Source organism: Salvelinus alpinus, chromosome 6 (genome assembly GCF_045679555.1).
Source record: "Salvelinus alpinus chromosome 6, SLU_Salpinus.1, whole genome shotgun sequence".
In the NCBI taxonomy this organism is placed as follows: Eukaryota; Metazoa; Chordata; class Actinopteri; order Salmoniformes; family Salmonidae; genus Salvelinus; species Salvelinus alpinus.
In genome coordinates, this window is record NC_092091.1 from 89164147 (window position 1) to 89170325 (window position 6179).

General features: G+C 39.3%; 1 long non-coding RNA gene across 1 annotated transcript in view; it reads left to right on the forward strand.

Moving 5' to 3' along the window:
• The first annotated feature begins 470 nt into the window (after positions 1-470).
• LOC139577897 (uncharacterized) overlaps positions 471-6179 on the forward strand; it is a 6769-nt gene continuing 1060 nt past the window's right edge. The window contains exon 1 of the long non-coding RNA XR_011675462.1: positions 471-584. This is a non-coding gene — a long non-coding RNA (uncharacterized lncRNA). The remainder of the gene's footprint in view (positions 585-6179) is intronic.

Consider the following 6179-nt stretch of genomic DNA (forward strand, 5'->3'; position numbering starts at 1 on the left):
TAACTGTAAATTACCCTAAGATAAATCACAGTGATTTTGCAACGGTGGAACTGTGATTCTGTGAAGTGGAAAATGAAACGTAACTTTTTTAAAAAAATGGAACCTTTATTTAACTATGATGTCACAATGCACCGAGGGGTCGAGAAATGTAAGGAAAGAATCAATGAAATTCTCGCTGTGATTGTTTTGTGTTTTAAATATCCCATCATACAAATATAGTAGGCTGCAAATCACAGGCCTATCAGTTCCCCATTGCATTATCATATTTCACACTTATTTCACAACCAGTCTTACAAGGTCATTTATAAAGCAAAAAAAAATTAAACTATTTTTCAAACTGACGTATTCATAAAATAGCCCCGAAGCACCCATACTATCCTGTTTTGTCGCTGTTGACTTGTTGCCTTGCAGTACCTCTTACTGTACTTGCCAAATAGTGCTCCCTGTATTCTCTATTGCGCATGACTGTATGGCGGAATATGAAGTAGAAGCCTTCTGTTTTTCTCTGAGCTTAGAGTCCAACCCCCCCGAATCAACCTCTGAAAAACAAAAACGCGGAGCCATTAAATCTAAAATTTGGGCAGGTAAGATGTCAAAACATATATTTATATAACGTTAAATATCTTGTTATACGTTGAAGTCGCTCAGCGGAGAGGTGTACAAATGTATTTTTAGCCCACGGAAGCGAACCGAGGACTGCAGATGGGGCTTTGGAACCGTTTCCGCACGCTCGGGACACGACAAGGCCCACTGACCCACATTCGAGAGAGAGAGCGAGCGCTGTGTGAGTGGGCGAGCGTGTGAATGTGTGCGCGTCTGCTGCGAAATGTTTTTTTTGTCGTCGCTATCTCCTGCGGCGTGACTATCTATTTGATGTTCCCGTTTTCGAGGAAATTGTAACAATTTCGAAAGTTGACCGCTACATTGTTGAAGATGCGCTGCTAGGCTAGCTTTAACTACAGTTGTGTCAATGTCAATAGTTGCGTGACAGCTTAGCTGGACTCGAGTACCCGCCAGCCTTTTGATATATGTCAACCATGTCGCTCTTGGTGATTGATTGAGACGTCGTTAGAATGTCATTCTACATTTTGGAAGTCAGTTGAGGGTTCTAAGAATGGATTCCCGTCTTCGGAATTCTAAGAAAACGGTCCACTATTTTACCTGGGCAGTTTTTCCTGCAGCTATGATTGGAGGATATATTTTTCGGTTATATAACGCGAACACCTGTGACTCTTTACCAAAGGTTTTAGCTGTACAACATCCACGGCGCGTATCCGTTTCTGCGGTTTATACTAGCGGATTAGATGTCACTTATAACGATATTCGCAGATTTATGATTGGATCATTGCCCAAATGTACGATTTTAAAAAATGTGACCTTTCATTTAACTTGGCAAGTCAGTTATTAAAAACACATTCTTATGACGGCCTGGGAACAGTGGGTTAACTGCGGTGTTCAGGGGCTAAACAACATATTTTCACCTAGTCAGCTCGGTGAAAAACAGCCTTTCGGTTACTAGCCCACCGCACTAACCACTAAACTATCTGCCGCACAATGAATCACTGACTTGGCTGCCACTTCCAAACAGAAGACAACTGTATTGGTATCAATATATTTGATTTAAATGTAACTTTAAATGTCTCTTTTATATATTAAGGAACACCTAACGTTACAAGACTCACTACTCATGTCGATAACAGCAGTAATTCCACATCCCAAAGGTACATCATGAGGTTAGAGTAAGATCTTTCAGATACAAAAGGCCCAACTGACTGGAATCATTTACCAATAGAAATCAGGGCATTAAAATCACACAGTCAATTTAAGAAAACTTTTTTTCAAATGTTACGAACAAACTGTTTTTTTGTTTTTTTAAACTAATAGAAACATCATGTGAAAACATTTGTAAATATGTATATATTATAGGTAGGGTGAATTTTATACTGAAGAAAAAATATAAACGCAACATGCAACAATTTCAGAGATTTTACTGAGTTACAGTTCATAGAAGGAAATCAGTCAATTGAAAAACATTCATTAGGTCCTAATCTGTGGATTTCACATGACTGGGAATACAGATATGCATCTGTTGGTCACAGATACCTTAAATAAAAAGGTAGGGGAGTGAATCAGAAAACCAGTCCGTTTCTGGTGTGACCACAATTTTCCTCGCGCTGCACGAGATGAGTTCGGCTGTTGGTGTTTTGTGGCCTGTGGAATGTGGAACCACTTCCTATTCAATGGTTCGGCGAAGTTGGCGGGAACTGGAACACTGTCGTACACGTCCAACTAGACCACCCAAACATGTTCATTTGGGTAACATGTCTGGTGAGTATGCAGGGCCATGGAAGTATTAGGACATTTTCAGCTTCCAGGAATTGTGTACATATTCTTGCGACACGGGCTGGCGCATTATCGTGCTGAAACATGAGGTGATGACGGCGGGTGAATGATGCAACAATTTGTTTTCTTTATTTAGTTGACCTTTTATTTAACTAGGCAAGTCGGTTAAGAACAAATTCTTATTTACAATGACGGCCTACCCCGGTCAAACCCTAACCCGGACGACGCTGGGCCAATTGTGCGCTGATCCTACGGGACTCCCAATCACGGCCGGTTGTGATACAGCCAATGATCGAACCAGGGTCTGTAGTGACGTCTCTAGCACTGAGATGCAGTGTCTTACAATTTGAAAGAAATACGCTTTTTGTGCATATGAAAAATGTCTGTGATCTTCTATTTCAGCTCATGAAACATGGGACCAACACTTTAAACGTCGCGTTTATATTTTGTTTCAGTGTAGTATAACGATATATCGCAGCCTCTTGTTCCAGTGCTAACACCTGATTTGAGTTCATCAAGGGCTTGATTGGAGTCATATTTGAATCAGGTGGCTGACCTCGTGCTACTAGAGCTGCCCTTGTCTTTTGAAGCAGGAGAATTCGTTTCTCCCTAGATACGTTCCCATACTATTAAATGTCTGATGTATGTTTTTAGTATTATATCTGCCATTTTAAATGTCTGTTGGTTTCCTCGGCGAGGCTTAATTTATAATACAATTTAAATGTGTTTTTATGAAGCCCATTTTATCTCAACAGTTGTGACAAAGTGTTTTTCAGATACCCAGCCTAAAACCCCCATTTTCACATTTAAACAAAATAAGATGTCTGTCATAAATGTCCAATGAGATCTCCCTGGTAGAGTGATGGGTCCAATGGGATCTCCCTGGTAGAGTGATGGGTCCTGTTTCTGTAGGGAGACAGCTTGATGTACCAGGACACCCCCTGGACAGGACACTAGTCTATCTCCTGTTTCTGTAGGGAGACAGCTTGATGTACCAGGACACCCCCTGGACAGGACACTAGTCTATCTCCTGTTTCTGTAGTGAGACAGCTTGATGTACCAGGACACCCCCTGGACAGGACACTAGTCTATATCCTGTTTCTGTAGGGAGACAGCTTGATGTACAAGGACACCCCCTGGACAGGACACTAGTCCATTGCAAGGCCTTACCTCCCCAATCCATCTACTTAATACTAAGTGTCAAGCAGAGAGGCAACAGGTCCCATTGTTCCAGTCTCTGGTTCAACTGACCTGAACCCCCAACCTTCCAATCACACGACACTGGTCTCTAACTACATGGTCATGAGTTGTAAAGCCTCTTGACATCTTTATACATGTGAAAACAGAGATGTTATGTCAGATGATGAATAGAGATGTTATGTCGGATGATGAACAGAGATGTTATGTCAGATGATGAACAGAGATGTTATGTCAGATGATGAACAGAGATGTTATGTCAGATGATGAACAGAGATGTTATGTCAGATGATGAACAGAGATGTTATGTGAGATGAACAGAGATGTTATGTCAGATGATGAACAGAGATGTTATGTCAGATGATGAACAGTGATGTTATGTCAGATGATGAACAGAGATGTTATGTGAGATGATGAACAGAGATGTTATGTCAGATGATGAACAGAGATGTTATGTCAGATGATGAACAGAGATGTTATGTCAGATGATGAACAGAGATGTTATGTCAGATGATGAACAGAGATGTTATGTCAGATGATGAATAGAGATGTTATGTCAGATGATGAACAGAGATGTTATGTCAGATGATGAACAGAGATGTTATGTCAGATGATGAACAGAGATGTTATGTCAGATGATGAACAGAGATGTTATGTCAGATGATGAACAGAGATGTTATGTCAGATGATGAACAGAGATGTTATGTCAGATGATGAACAGAGATGTTATGTCAGATGATGAACAGAGATGTTATGTCAGATGATGAACAGAGATGTTGTCAGATGATGAACAGAGATGTTATGTCAGATGATGAACAGAGATGTTATGTCAGATGATGAACAGAGATGTTATGTCAGATGATGAATAGAGATGTTATGTCAGATGATGAACAGAGATGTTATGTCAGATGATGAACAGAGATGTTATGTCAGATGATGAACAGAGATGTTATGTCAGATGATGAACAGAGATGTTATGTCAGATGATGAACAGAGATGTTATGTCAGATGATGAACAGAGATGTTATGTCAGATGATGAACAGAGATGTTGTCAGATGATGAACAGAGATGTTATGTCAGATGATGAACAGAGATGTTATGTCAGATGATGAACAGAGATGTTATGTGAGATGAACAGAGATGTTATGTGAGATGAACAGAGATGTTATGTCAGATGATGAACAGAGATGTTATGTGAGATGAACAGAGATGTTATGTCAGATGATGAACAGAGATGTTATGTCAGATGATGAACAGAGATGTTATGTGAGATGAACAGAGATGTTATGTGAGATGAACAGAGATGTTATGTCAGATGATGAACAGAGATGTTATGTGAGATGAACAGAGATGTTATGTCAGATGATGAACAGAGATGTTATGTCAGATGATGAACAGAGATGTTATGTCAGATGATGAACAGAGATGTTATGTCAGATGATGAACAGAGATGTTATGTCAGATGATGAACAGAGATGTTATGTCAGATGATGAACAGAGATGTTATGTGAGATGAACAGAGATGTTATGTCAGATGATGAACAGAGATGTTATGTCAGATGATGAACAGAGATGTTGTCAGATGATGAACAGAGATGTTATGTGAGATGAACAGAGATGTTATGTCAGATGATGAACAGAGATGTTATGTCAGATGATGAACAGAGATGTTATGTCAGATGATGAACAGAGATGTTATGTCAGATGATGAACAGAGATGTTATGTCAGATGATGAATAGAGATGTTATGTCAGATGATGAACAGAGATGTTATGTCAGATGATGAACAGAGATGTTATGTCAGATGATGAACAGAGATGTTATGTCAGATGATGAACAGAGATGTTATGTCAGATGATGAACAGAGATGTTATGTCAGATGATGAACAGAGATGTTATGTCAGATGATGAACAGAGATGTTATGTCAGATGATGAACAGAGATGTTATGTCAGATGATGAACAGAGATGTTATGTCAGATGATGAACAGAGATGTTATGTCAGATGATGAACAGAGATGTTATGTCAGATGATGAACAGAGATGTTATGTCAGATGATGAACAGAGATGTTATGTCAGATGATGAACAGAGATGTTATGTCAGATGATGAACAGAGATGTTATGTGAGATGAACAGAGATGTTATGTGAGATGAACAGAGATGTTATGTCAGATGATGAACAGAGATGTTATGTGAGATGAACAGAGATGTTATGTCAGATGATGAACAGAGATGTTATGTCAGATGATGAACAGAGATGTTATGTCAGATGATGAACAGAGATGTTATGTCAGATGATGAACAGAGATGTTATGTCAGATGATGAACAGAGATGTTATGTCAGATGATGAACAGAGATGTTATGTCAGATGATGAACAGAGATGTTATGTGAGATGAACAGAGATGTTATGTCAGATGATGAACAGAGATGTTATGTCAGATGATGAACAGAGATGTTGTCAGATGATGAACAGAGATGTTATGTGAGATGAACAGAGATGTTATGTCAGATGATGAACAGAGATGTTATGTGAGATGATGAACAGAGATGTTATGTCAGATGATGAACAGAGATGTTATGTCAGATGATGAACAGAGATGTTATGTGAGATGAACAGAGATGTTATGTCAGATGA